Consider the following 15,210-nt stretch of genomic DNA (forward strand, 5'->3'; position numbering starts at 1 on the left):
TACCATTTCCTTCTTGTTTACATAAATATTTATTTTTATACCTTAAATATGTGACAATTCTCTTTTTTTAAGTTTATTTATTTTCAGTTTTCAACATTTACTTTAAAAAGTTTTAAATTTTCTCTCTCTCCCTCCCCTCCTCCTTCCTCAAGATGGCATGCAGTCAGATATATGTTCTACATATATACTCCTATTAAACATTTTTTCATTAGTCATGTTGTGTAGAAGAATTATAATGAACAAGGGAAACCATGAGAAAAAAAAACAAACCAAAACAACAACAAAATAAAAATAGTCTGCTTCACTCTACATTCAGACGCCATAGCTCTTTGTCTTGAAATGCATGTCATTTTCCAGGGAGTCCTTTAGAATTCATTTACATCTTTGCATTGCTGAGAAGGGCTGTCTCTATCAAATTCAATCATTGTACACTGTATCTATTACTATGTACAATATTCTTGTGGTTCTGTTCACTTCACTCAGCATCAGTTCATGTAAGTCTTTCCAGGATTTTCTGAAATCCTTCTGTTCATAATTTCTTATAGCAAAGTAGTATTCCATTACATTTATATACCACAACTTGTTCAGCCATTCCTCAATTGATAGCCATACCTTCAATTTCTAAGAATTTGCAACCATAAAAAGAGCTGCAATAAATATTTTTGTACATGTGCATCCTTTTCCCATTTTTATGAGCTCTTTGGGACACAGCCCTAAAAGGGGATTTGCAAGGCCAGCATAGTTTCAAATTGCTTTCAAGAATCGTTAGATCAGCTCACAGCTCCACCAATAAGTGTTCCAATTTTTCCACATAGTTTCCAACATTTATCTTTTTCATGTTTTGTTGTGTTAGGCAATCTGATAGGTGGGATGTCGTACCTCAGAGTTGTTTTGATTTGCATCTCTCTAATCAATAGTGATTTAGAGCATTTGTTCATATGACTATAAGCAGCTTAAATTTATTCCTCTGAAAATCGCCTGTTCATATCTTTTGAACATTTTTCAATTGGGGAATGACTAACCTCCTTGTAAATTTGACTTAGTTCCCTATATATTTTAGAAATAAGAACTTTATCAGAGACACTGGTAGAAAAAAATTCTTTCCCAGTTTTCTGCTCCCCTCCTAATCCTAAGAAAGACTCCATTTATTCCTATGCTCTCCAGTGTCTTCAATAGAAATAGGTGTTGCATTTTGTCAAAACCTTTTTCTGAATCTGTTGAGAGAGTCATGTGTTTTTGTTAGTTTTGTTGTTGATATGATCAATTATACTGATAGTTTTCCTAATACTGAACCAACCCTGAATTCCTGGTATAAATCCTACCTGATCAAAATCTATTATTCTCATGATAAGTTGCTGTAATCCTTTGGCTAATATTTTATTTAAAATTTTTGCATCTACATTCATTAGAGAAATTGGTCTATAATTTTCTCTCTCTGCTTTAGCTCTTCCTGGTTTAGTTATCAATACCATATTTGCATTGTAAAAAGAATTTAGAAGGAATCCTTCTTCATCTATTTTCCCAAATTGTCTATATAGTATTGGAATTAATTGTTTTTTAAATGTATGGTAGAATTCACTTGCAAATTCCTCTGCTCCTGGGGATTTTTTCTTAGATAATTCACTGATGGATTGTTTGATTTCTTTTTCTGAGATTGGGTTATTTATGGATTTTACCACATCTTCTGTTAATCTGGGCAATTTATAGTTTTGTAAATATTCATCCATTTCAGTAAGATTGTCAAATTTGTGGGCATATAGTTGGGAAAATAATTCCTAATTACTGTTTTAATTACCTCTTCATTATGTGTGAATTAACCCTTTTCATTTTTGATACTGGTAATTGGTTTTCTTATTTTCTTTTTTAAATCAGATTAACCAAAGTTATATCAAGTTTTTTTCCCATAAAATCAGATCTTATTTTTATTTATTAGTTATATAGTTTTCTTAATTTCAGTTTTCTTAAATTCTCTTTTGGTTTTGAGCAATTCTATTTTGGTATTTATTTGAGGATTTCAGTGTGTTCTTTTTCTAGCTTTTTCAGCTGCATGTCCAACCCTTCTCTTGCTCTATTTTATTCATGCAAGCACTCAGAGTTATAAAAATTTCCTTAAGAACTGTTTTCACTGCATCTCATAAGTTCTGTTATCTTGTCTCATTACAGTCATTCTCTTGGATGAAGTTATTGATTGTTTCTAAGATTTTTTGACATACTCATTCTTTAGGATTAAAATATTTAGTTTCCAATTAAGTTTTACTCTTTCTATGACTTTTCATTACATATGATTTTTATTGTATCATGATCTGAAAAGGAAGCATTTAATATTCTGCTTTTCTTCACTGGACTGTGAGGTTTTTATGTTCTAGTACATGGTCAGTTTCTCTTGTTGGTATGTGCCATGTACTGTTGAGAAAAAGGTATATTCCAGGGGGTGAAATCAAGATGGTAAAGTAGAAACTAAGGGGGGCTCCCACTTCCACCTCCTCCAATTCATGCAAAAGGTGACTCTGAACAAACTCTGGAGCTACAGAACCCACCAAGTGACACAGAGAAGCTAACTTCTTACTGAGGACAGCCCATCAGGCCAGCAGGAAGCAGCCAGAACTGCACTTTGGGACCTGCACCAAGCCCCAGGCAAACCCAATGTTTTAGCCTCAGGGCTGCCACAAACAGCCACCAGCTGGAGGGACTTCAAACCACCAGCAGTTGTGGCAGTTGCCAGAATTATCAACCCATAGATACTAAGGAAAATGTGAGAGGTCAGTGCAGTGTGGACGTTGTGAACCAGGAGTTTGGGTGTGCAGTCAGGCCTTTACCCCCTGGAGGGAGAAGCGGCTGAATCACTGAGGCCATGTAGTTGCCTCCAAGTGGCTTCTTCAGAGCTCCTGGGCTGCAGATTGTATGGGGACCAAGCAGCCAGTCTGATGGGTAATAACTCTTGCTTTAACCTGCTTGGATCTGCTTTGCAGTTTAGGGTGGAGGTCCTGGGTTGAGTGACCAGTTTGCCAGAGCATGTGGAGGCTTTAGAGAAGGCATGCAACTAATAGCTCCAGCAGCATCAAAAACCCCAGAGATTTGGGACAAAAATACTCCCTCTGGTAGCAGATTTCTACTGTGGCAAAAAGCTCAAAAGTCAAGTAATCAAGTGGCAACATGAGCAAACGAGGGAAGCAAGGCAAGTGCAGTAATACTACTTTAGACTCATTATTTGGGGACAAAAAGTATGGAGGCATGGAACAGGAGGAAGACAGCAAAGTGAGAACTCCTGCACCAGAAGTTTCCAAGAAAAGAATATGCTGCTTACAGGTCATCAAGGATCTTAAGAAGGATTTTGAAAAGCAAATAAGAAAAGTGGAGGAAAAATTGGAAAGAGAAATGAGAATGATGCAAGGAAATTATAAAATGAGAGTCAACAACATGAATGAAGAAAATAACACCTTAAAAAACAGAATAACTCAAATGGCAAAAGAGGTTAAAAAGCCAATGAGAAGAATGCCTTAAAATCCAAATTTGCCAGATGGAAAAAGAATATCAAAAGCTCACTGAGGAGCAGCATTCCTTCAGAATTAGATTGGGGCAAATGGAAGCTAGTGACTTCACGAGAAATCAAGATACTATTAAACAGATCCAAACAAATGAAAAAATAGAAGGCAATGTGAAATATCTTGAAAAAACAATGACCTGGTAAATAGATCCAGGAGAGATAATTTAGAAATTATTGGACTACCTGAAAACCATGATCAAAAAAAGAACCTAGAAATCATTCTCCAAGAAATTCTCAAGCAAAATTGCCCTGATGTTTTAGAACTAGAGGGCAAAATAGAGGTTGAAAGAATCCACCTCTCACCTCCTAAAAAAATCCAAAAAGAATTCTTCTAGTAATTTTAAAGCCAGGTTCTGGATTTCCAAGATCAAGGAGAAAATATTACAAGCAGCCAGGAAGATGCAGTTTGAATACTGTGGGAACACAGGATAACACAGGATCTGGCAGCTTCTACACTGAGGGATTGAATGGCTGGAAATATGATATTTCAGAGGTTCAAGGAGCAGTAATTAAAAACAAGAATCACCTACCCAGCAAAACTGAGTATTATGTTTCAGGGGGAAATATGATCATTCAATGGAATAGAGCACTTTCAAGCATTCTTTTTTTTGTTTGTTTTTTTTTGGGGGGGAGGGAGGGCAATTGGGGTTAAGCCCAAGGTCACATGGATAGTTTTTTTGTGTTGTGTCTGAGGCCATAACATGAACCCACATCCTCCCAACTCAAAAGTCAGTGCTCTATTCACTGTCACACCTAGCCACCCCAAATTTTAAGTATTCTTGATGAATAAAGAAGAGTTGAATAGAAAATTTGACATTCAGATACAAGAAACAAGAGAAGCATGAGAAGGTAAACAGAGAAAAGAAAACATAAGTAACTTTTCAAAGTTGAACTACTTACATTCCTACATGGAAAAACAATGATTGTAACTTAGGAAACTTTTGTCAGTATGAGAATGCTTGAAGGGAACATATATATATAATATAATGTCTATATAGGAGGGTATATGGGTGTATGAATACTTAGGTGAGTATGTGTATGTATGTGTACAGGTATACATAGACAGAGGGCACAGGACCAGATGAATAGGAAGGGATGATACTTAAAAGGTGAAATTAAGAGGTTAGTGAGGAATATAATGAGAGGAGATGAGGAGAGATAGAACAGGGTAAATTATCTCATCTAGAAGAGGCAAGGGAAAATTGTAACAATGGAGGAGAAGAACAAGAAGTCAAAAGGGAATGAGTCAACCTTATTCTCAATGAATTTGGCTTTGGGAAGGAATGCCATACACAGTAAATAGGGTATCTCACCCTACAGGAGAGTAGGGGGGAAGGGATGAGAGGGAAGATGATGGAAGGGAGGGCAGTCTTGGGGGGAGGGAAGTTGGAAGCACTCAATTTTGAAAAGAGACAGGATCAAAGTAGAGAATAGAACAAGATTTGGGATGGGATGGAGGGAAATATAGTCAGTCTTTCACAATATATCCACTATGGAAATGTTTTGCATAGCTACACATGTACAACCTAGATTGAACTGCTTATTTTCCTAGTAAGGGTGGGTGAAGAGGGTGGTAGGGAAAGAATCTGGAATTAAAAGGTTTAAAATCAATTGCTTAAAAATATATTATTATTATCATTATCATTATTATTTTACATGTAACTGGGAAATAAGATATACAGGTACTGTGGCATAGAGATCCACCATGCCCTACTGGGAAGTCAGAGGCAGATGAGGGAAGGTATAGGAGAGAGCAGATTGGGGGAGGGGATATTCAGTGGGATCACTGCTTTGTGGTGGTGGGTAGGGGAAAATGGGGAGAAAATATATAAGCCAAAATCTTGTGGAAATGAATGATGTAAACTAAAAACAAAATTAAAAAAAGAAAAAGAAAAAAGGTATATTCCTTTCTATCCCCATTCAGTTTCTCCAGAGGTCTACCATATCTATCTTTTCTAAAATTCTATTCACCTACTTAATTTCTTTCTTGTTTGATTTGAGGTTAGATTCATCAAGAAAGGGGGAGGTTGAAGTCTAATGTTAATGGGATTTTGAAGATCTTCCCTGTACCTTACCATTGCCAAATGTAATAACATGGGGCCCATGGGGAGAAAAGCTTGATGAAAGTGTGAAACAGGAAGGGCAGAGCAGGAAGAAGCAGGACAGAGAGCCAGAACAGCTGGGAGCAAGCTTCATGAAGACCGGACAGGTAGCATGAGTGAGAAATGGACATCTTTGCTTAAAGGGTCCTGTTTTGTTTTGAATGCCTAATGGAGGGAAGGCTTGGGAAGTTTGATGTTCCCTGCATTGTTATGTGTACCAAATTCATGATTGCTATGATGGATTTGGCTTTCTGGTATGTGGATTTGGCTTTCTGGTGTATGAATAAATGTTTTGGTTCTTTCTTCCATGTAGTGAGTCTGTTTGAGATCCACAACTATACCAGCATATTCATAACCACTGTGGGTGCTGTGAATATTGCTTTAGCATTATAAGGTCCCCCACTAATATGGTTTTACTGTCTATTTCTTCCTGTCACTTCCTTTACTTCTTTTTTTTAATAAGCTATCAGGGTTAAGTAACTTGCTCAAGGTTACACGGCCAGTTATTTCTGGCTGTGGTGCTGAGTATCTGAGCCTGGGATTTGATCCAGATCATCCCAAAACTGGAGCCCTCTGCTCTTATTCGCTGAGCCACCTGGCTGCCCCTAAGCAATTGGGGTTAAGTAACTTGCTCAAGGTTACACGTCAAGGTGTTTCTGGTGGATGCTAAGTATCTGAGCCCGGGATTCGATCTCCAGGTCATACTGACACTAAAGCCGGTGCTCTTGCTCGCTGTGCTATCTGGCCGCCCCTCTTCCCTTACTTCTTTAAGAATCTGGATGCTATACCTCTTGCTGCTTATATGTTCAGTAATCATATTACTTCATTGTCTATGAGGCCTTTTAGCAGAATATAGTTTCCTTATTTCTTTTGATTAGATATATTCTTGTTGTTACTTTGTCTGAGAATAGGATTGCTACTCCTACTTTTTTTTTACTTCATCTGAAGCATAATATATTTCTCTCCAATCTTTTATCTTTACCCTGTGTGAATCCCCCTGTTTCAAATGTGTTTCTTCTTAACAAGATATTTTAGGATTATGGTTTTTAATCCATTCTGTTATCCACTTGATTTTATGGGAGATTAAAACCAATTCACATTTGCAGTTATGATTACTATCTATATCTTTTTCTCCATTTTATCCACCACCATCACCACCAATTATACTTTTATTTATCCCTTCTCCCTTACCCTCCTTAACAGAGTTTTGCTTTGGACCACCACATCACTTAATCTTCCCTCTCTTCTATTAGCCCCAATCCCTTTTTGCTTACTACTTCTTCACTTCCCTCTAACTGTTCCTTCCCTTTTTCCCCCCATTTCCCTTCCTACTGCCTGTAGGACAAGTTAGATTTCTATATTTAACTGAGTGCTTTGTTCCCTACTTAAAGAAAATCAAATGATAGTAAAATTCAATTATTATCTCCCTCCCTTTCTTCCCCTCAAAAAATATGATTTTGTGCTTCTTCATGTGATGAATTTTTTTCCTTTCCTGCCTCCTCATTTCCTCTTCTCCCATTACCATCACTTTGCACTCTTTAATTAGGTTTTTCATCATCATATCATTTAATTTATACCCATACACTCTATGTATATCCCTTTTAAATATCATAACAAAGATAGGTTTAAATATCATAAAATAATTTTTTCAAGATTTACAAGCATCATCTTTCCCTATAGTGATGCAAACAGGTGTACCTCATTGGATAACATGTTTTTTTTTCTTTTTTTCCTGTTTACCTTTTGACTGTCTTGAGTCTTTTATTTGAACATCAAATTTTCCAGTGAGCTCTGACCTTTTCAACAGGAAGGTCTAGAAGCCTATTATTTAATTCAATGTCCATCTCCTTGCCTGAAAGATTATGCTCAATTTTAGTAAGTAGTTGATCCTTCATTGTAATCCGACTTCCTTTGCCTTATGGGATATCATAAATCCAATTTCTGATTTTTAATGTAGAAGCTATAAGGTCCTAACTGTAGTTCCACAACATTTGAATTATTTCTTTCTGACTCGTGGCAGTATTTTATCCTTGACCTGATAATTCTGGAATTTGACTGTAACATTTTTTTTGGCATTTTCAATTTGGGATCTCTTTCCAGAGGTGATTGGTGGATTTTTTCATGACTATATTGCCCTCTGATTCTAGGACCTCAGGGAAGTATTCCTTGATGATTTCTTAGAATATATTGTGAGGCTCTTTTTTTCATCATGGCTTTCCAGTAGACCAACAAATCTTAAGTTATCTCTCCTGTATCTACTTTCCAGGTCAGTTCTTTTTGTCCAAAGAAATATTTTAGTTTTTTTCTGTTTTTTTTATTCTTTTAATTTTATTTGACTGATTTTTGATGCCTCATATGGTCACTAGCTTTTACTTGCCAAATTGTAATTTTTAATGAACTGTTTTCTTCAGTTAGCTTTTGTACATCCTTTTCCATTTGGTCAATTTTGCTTTTTAAGGAGTTGTTCTTTTCAGTGAATATTTTTTTCCATTTTGTAAATTGTATTTTTAAAAGAGTTGAACAATTTTTTCTTGCATCTGTCTAATTTGACTTTTGTAATCCTTTTTGAGCTCTTCCAAAACTTCTTTTTGACCTTGAAACCAGTTAATATTCCATTTTGGGATTTCAGATATAGGCACAGTCTCAATGTTGTACTCCTGAATTCATATTTTGATCTTCCCTGCTCCCATAGTAAGAATCTATTATCTTTGCTTTTCTAAGATACATTTGCTCATTGTGATAGCCTTTTTCCTGGCTTTTAAAGTGGATCTCTACTTCTGGGGCATAGGGGACTCTCTCTCATGCTTCTTGTGTTGGGGACTAGAGGCATGGTTCCTGGCTTTGTGTTCTTTGACTTCTGGTTCTGGAATCTGGAAGCTATATAATGTTGTAGCTTACCTGGTGCTTAGCTGGAGCTGGCTTGTGTATGCTGAGGTCAGGTAAGGTCTTTCTGCTTCCATGTGGTTACACTGAAGCTCATGGGTGTGGGGTGTGGGGGCAGGGTGGTCTCACTGATGGAAGTCTCCTCCTCTCTGAATGCTGTGCTGGATCAGGGGTAGGCTCAGCTACTGGTGGATGGCATTCATGTTGGTGTCTGTTGATTCCACTGACTTTGCAAAGACAAGCCTGGGATCCTGGTGTTGTCACTTGCCAGCTCGAGTGCCCTGGGGGTTAGATCTCATACTAGGAGACAAGGCTTGCTGCTGCTTTGCTGGGATGCCTCCTGTCCTGTACTGGTCCCCTTCAGTCACAAGAAGAGTAAACTTTCCCATTAATCCCCCTAACCTCCCGAGCTGAAAGACTGCCACACCCCTTCTTTCTGCTGCTTGCACTATACCAAGGTTTTTCCTAGGGTAGTATTGTAGTGGCAACCACACTGGCATACCCAAGATGACTGCTAGCACAGGTTCTTAGATCTGCTTTACTAGAAAAGATATCTGTTTAAGGGGTCAACTTTTTTTTTAATTACATTCACTAGTTCATGGGAAAAGTCAGGAATCTTTACTTCAGAGAAAATAAAAACAGAGAAATAAGGACCAACAGACAGGACTCTGACTACCTGATGCAAAGCAATATTGTTCTGCACTTTACATACATCCCTGGATCTAGAGAGCCTTTACATCTGAGCAGTTGGGGAGCTTTGAATATACAGGCACTCAGAATCTCAACCAGGGAATCATAAGATCATTCTATTTGCTCCCAAATCAAAATAACAACTTGAGTATATAAATTTCTCAGATCTAAAAGGCATCACAACCCTCATGAATCAGTGACTAATTAGAAATTTGCAAAATATGTGAAAACCTGCCTACAAGCAAGTCTCTCCTAAGCAAGCTACAGTTAATGGGCTATACATGAGGTCTATTAATGGGCAGGAAAGATCTTATATACCATTAACCTTACAAATATTCTCTGGGTTTTTCAAGGTCAAAAAGGGGGTTGGGAGATGTATGAGAATGGCTTACTCTTTACTTCACTATCATGGCTTCTGGAAGTTTAAAATGATATAATTTTCTTCAACCTTCATTTCCTTTTTTCCACTTCTCATGCATTTCTCTTTCCTTTCTAGAATTCTTATTTTATGATCATTAAGATGTAATAGAAATGTTCCTTGTCCTTCTGTCTACTTAATACTCCCTTCATGACCACTGATGATAATAAGATTCAGAAGGGATACATGGATCATTTCTCCCATCTATAAGTAATTTATTCTTAATTCATCCCTCATAACCATTCTTTGATGTTCCACTTTTGGGATTTCTCTTACTTCCTCTCTTTGAATTTCGAAGTTTATACTTAGCTCTGGATTTTTGGTGAGGAAAATGTAGAAGTCCTGTATTTCATTGAAGATCATTCCCCTCTGTAGTATTCCACTCATTTTCCTGTCTGGGCAATCTATTCTTGGCTACAACACTGTAAATGTATTTTGCTTTCCAGAGAAGCATATTCTAGTCTTTCCTTTTATTAATATTGTACCTGCTAAATCATGTATGATCCTAACTGTGACTTCTTTTTTTAAAATTATTTCTTTCTGCCTCTTTACAATATTTTTTCTTTGATCTGGAAACTCTAGATTTTGGCTTTCATGTTCATAGGAGTTTTCATTTTGGGATTTCTTTTAGGAAGTGATTGTAGAATCTCTTAAGACTTTGCCCTCTGGTTCTAATAGAACCAGGAAATATTCTTTTCTAATTTCTTCAAATATAATGCTTGGGTTTTTTTCCTATGGTTTTATTGTTCAAATAGAACAGTAAATCTTAAATTTAGTATCTACGTTCTGTTTTCCTTGATAGATCTTACTTTGCTGTGAAGTACTTTATGTTATCCTCCATTTTTAGGCCTTTTATTTTGTTTTTAATATTTCTTATTGTTTCATGAAGTAATTGCCTTCCATTTGGTTCATTCTGATTTTCATGTTATTTGTTGTTTAAGTACGATTTTGTAGCTCTTGTGCCAACCTGTTAATGTTCTTTCAGATTCTTTCTTCCATTTCTCTTATTTTCCCTCATTTTCCCCTCAAGTTATCTCATTTCTCTTAAAAAGTATTTTAACTCTTTTTTGAATTTTTCTTTATTCATCACTTCCACAAATTCTTGAAGATATTCTGTCTAAGTTCTGTTACTTTCTGTGGCTTTGTTTGTAAATATGAGGAGTTATTCATTCCTAGATTTGTGTCTCCAGTGTTTTTGTCCCCACAATGGATTTTTATGACAGTATTCCTTTTATGTTTACTCCTTCCTCCAATCTACTTCTTGACTTTGAACTGGCTGTTATTGATAAGTTCTTAAGACTTTGGTAGAGAAGGTCTGGACTGGTACTGTTACTTCTTTCTTGGAGTATAAAGTGTTTATTTATTTTTAAAGATCTAAGGGAAAGGCTAGAGACCTTTAAGATTTTAGTATTTCTAAAGTGGTCTGATGGAGGCCAAATTTTTCTCAGGTATCTTATGTATGGCAACAATTACAGCATTGGGAGCCTAGTTTCCCTATCTAGAATATAGATAATTCTAGAGCAAGGCAAACTACAAGTACAGCTAAAATATCAAGACAACTAAAGGTCGTCAGCCCCTGTGTCCTCAGCCTAGTATGTGCATAAGTAGGTCAGTTTAAGGCATTTTAAATTAGTTCTATTGGTGGGGAGCCTTTGAAGGAACAGAGATTCATTGTTCAGCTGTGTCTATTCTCTACAGAGAAGTAGCATAGAAACAGAGTTTAGGACAGGGAAAACTCTCTTTTCTCTTCTTTCCTTAAGGAAGATTTTTTTCCCCATTAAATTGGACATTTTGTTTTTGGAAACATTATGGAACAGGCATTTTTTCCCCCTATTGTATAGTCTTATCTAAAAATACTTAGCATTTTCTATTTGATTAAGCTGTTAGGACTCCATACTGTGAATATGAAAAAGGGAGAGGTAATTACAAATCATTTCATAGGAAACAACATTCATAACACTGAGCTTCCTCCAGTATTCTTTCCAGAGGTGTCCAAACTTATACACTACTTCCCATAGAGGATCCATTTATTTGTAATTTCCTGACATCCCTATTTGAGAGTAACAGGATCTTCAGGGCATGCTGCCCAGAACCCTATCTTTAAGCTAGCATAGTCCCAAAGACAACTGTGATAAAATGCTGTTTCCTTAGTTCCTCCTATATTTAGGGTATTTTTTAATTAGTTTACATTTATGTATATTTAAATAATTGTATTCTTAACATTCATTTGATCTAAAATTTATTTTTGAACAAAATAATTTGAAAAATAATAGCAATAGTTTGCATTTGGCTGATAAAGTTTTTTTATTCTACTATTTTAATGTTTTTCTATTTAAACTGAAAATAGCTAAATTTTTATCTCCTAAGAGTTTTTTTTTTTTGGAGTGCAATTGGGACTAAGTGACTTGCCCAAGGTCATACAGATAGTTTTTGTGTTGTGTCTGAGCCTGGATTTGAACTCAGGTTCTCCTGACTCCAGGGCTGGTGCTCTACTCACTGTACAACCTGACCACCCCTCCTAATAGGTTTATAGTTTTGCATTATGTAAAATAATAATGGACATTATCCAAAAGGTAATATTTAAATTAGCTATTTTTTTTAGCAAATATATAGGGTGAAAATATGGATAATGAATAATTCTAGGTCATAATGAGACCTGTTTATACATGATCATATAAATAAGTACCAAATATTGATATTTGTAGAAAAGAGCATGAAGGAATTATATTTATAGAATCCAGATGCTTTATAAATTTTGGATTGAGTTATTATATACGCTGTGTTTGCCAATTTCCTATATATATGGGAAGTCATCAGTGGTTCAATACCCTCTAGAATCTTTTATAATATCCATTTATTTGTTATGGTCTTTTTAATAAATTATGACATATCTGTGATGCCAAAACAGCCATTTAATTCAATAAAGAAAATAAAAGGTCAATCCTTATATTTGTCAAAACAATGACAAAAAAATAACCTTTGATTGATTGATTTTTTTTAAATTGGTGGTTATTGTATCATGTAGATATACTATATTTCTAAAGGAGTCTAAAGACTTGTCTTTCACAATTTTAAATGTTCTTTTATTTACCTCAGGCAATCACATTGAAATTATTTTTGTAACATGTTTTGGTGAAGATTATCATAAAAATCTTTGATCATAAATCAGACTTAAAAAACTGTACTGATTAATTTTCTGAAACTTTTCTTTCAAAAAAAGGTATTTTTAGGTATGCGGAATAATATTTTTAAACTGTGAAAAAGACTTTGAAATCGCCCATTTAGTATCTACCTTTCGTTATGTACTCTTTTACTTTCTAAAATGGTATTTCTATTTTCCCTTCTTTAACAACTACATCTCTCAGGTGTAAGTAGAGAATCATCAGGACCTAGCATATTGATTGCTTCAATAACCCTTCAGCCTACCCTAGTATGACTGACCTGATTAATATAACTACGCTATATCCTACCATTCCCTCCACTGTTGCATCTTTAGAGGACCTGTGGTCTTTACATCTGCTCTGAAAATGAATTTTATTTTCTATGCTATTTCCTCTATTTGCAATCTGAGTTCCTGAATGAGTCTCTCTTTTTCTATTTGTATTTATTGTGCTTTGCACATAGTAAGCATTGAATCAGTTATTTTCCCCCTCTGTGTGTGTGTCTCTCTCTGTGTCTCTCTTTCTCTGACTCAGCATTTCTCTTCCTCTCCACCCTTTCTTATATCACTCATTTTCCTTCTATCTTTCTCCTTGTTATACAGTAAAGACTCAGTATTTAGAACAATTGTTGTATCTGGTATACTAGGCACTTCAAGCTATACATACTCACTTGAAAGAGCAAAGAAATCCTAAGTATTGGGGCTTGGGGCTGTAGAATAAAAGGGAAGGTTGATTTTCTTCGCTTAAATTTTACTTTCACCTACTGTTTTGTTCTGATAGCCTGGGAACATCCATAATACAGTACCAAACCTCATAGATAAGTAAACACACAGATGTATGGATGATTTTCTTTGTTTAATTGTTACAATAAATTAAGAAATGAGAAAATATGGAACAGTATCTCATTAAAGCCTCAAAGCATGGAAATTCAGAGGCAAGTATAGAATTATGCATATGCAGTGGCACCCTAGGAATTAAATGAGCAACTATTTGCATTGAAATATCTTGATTCAGTTGGATCCATCATAATCTGATTCAAACTTAATTGTTTGCATTTTTATTTCTCTCCAAGCATCCATATTTTGTTTCAAGAGGCTCACTTGGATATAATTATTTCAAAGATTATGCTACAATATAAAAGATTTTTAAGGGGTGAAAGTGAAATAGAGAACTGCTTTTGATGATTTCATCATTCTTCAAGGTGACAAATTCAAATATCTCTGGAGGGACTTTCTGGAAAGTGCATAACCATGGACTAATATATTATTAACACAAACTCAAATAAGGAAGAATCTTTAGGGACCAAAGAACTTGGATATAAGACTGTCAAGATTAGGTCTTCTACATTGAAAAAAATCGGCATTAGTATGCGTTACAGAAAGTCAAAAATGTCATCCTTTGTAATCATATAAATGCAGTTCATTTGAACAATTTATTGAAAACTGTATGGGTCTTGTCCAACCCATCAGCAGGAAAAAGAACTTTTAAACATCTTACTGACTAGAGTAGACTTTATTTTTCAACTGCACATAATACCAAGTAAAACCATATGCACAAGTATGATATGTCATTTTTCCTCCTGAGACTATAGTTTATTTAAAAAAAAAAAAGCGACACTTTTTTTTCCCCAAAGTCATTTCCAAATGCTGCCTTCTGTCTATGAAGGCTTCCAACTCTCCAAAAAGGAAAGAGGGCAGTATTTTATGGATCTCTATATCTCTGCATTGAAACATTCAGAAACATTCCAATTTTGCTTCCATATACTGATTACTTCAACTTATTTTTCGTCAATAATAATCACATTTTAAACAAAAGTCTATAAGATAGGAAAGGATAATTACACTAATTGTGACCACATATAGAAGGAGACTGGAACATAGATCAATAGAATACTGCTTCTAAGAGACCCTAGATATTAAATATGAGGGGGGATTAACTGTCCCTTCTTACTTTCTGATTTTCTCCTTAAAAGGATCATGTCTTTCATCTTGAGGGAAATCAAAGCTGTAGCCTATGGGTAAAATGAGAAACTAACTAGTCGTTTTAATGGTCAATACATTCTTTCTATAGACCCACCCATCAGATAAATCTTCCTAAAATAGAAATTGTGTCTATTTTGTGCTTTCAGCCAGAGGATAAGATGTTACCTTGGATTGAACTTCAAGAGAAGCAAATAATCCTCTCTTCTGGTTTGATCTCCTGACTCTTAATCTATATTTTATGAAATCTATTAGTTCTTTGATTGGTTACCTCTTCAGTTTCTGAATTTCCCATTTTAAATGCTGACAATGCTTTTCATCTCAGTGTCTGTCTTTGTGGTTCCACCATCGGTAATTTTTCGCCTTTTTTATTCTGGCTTTGTATTCAGACCACCCCTTACTTTAACCATACTCTTCTGCATTCATTTACTCC

The sequence above is a fragment of the Petaurus breviceps genome, unplaced genomic scaffold (genome assembly GCF_028583685.1).
Source record: "Petaurus breviceps papuanus isolate PSGF00001 unplaced genomic scaffold, PetGlider_PUasm1.0 90769, whole genome shotgun sequence".
Taxonomy (NCBI): domain Eukaryota; kingdom Metazoa; phylum Chordata; class Mammalia; order Diprotodontia; family Petauridae; genus Petaurus; species Petaurus breviceps.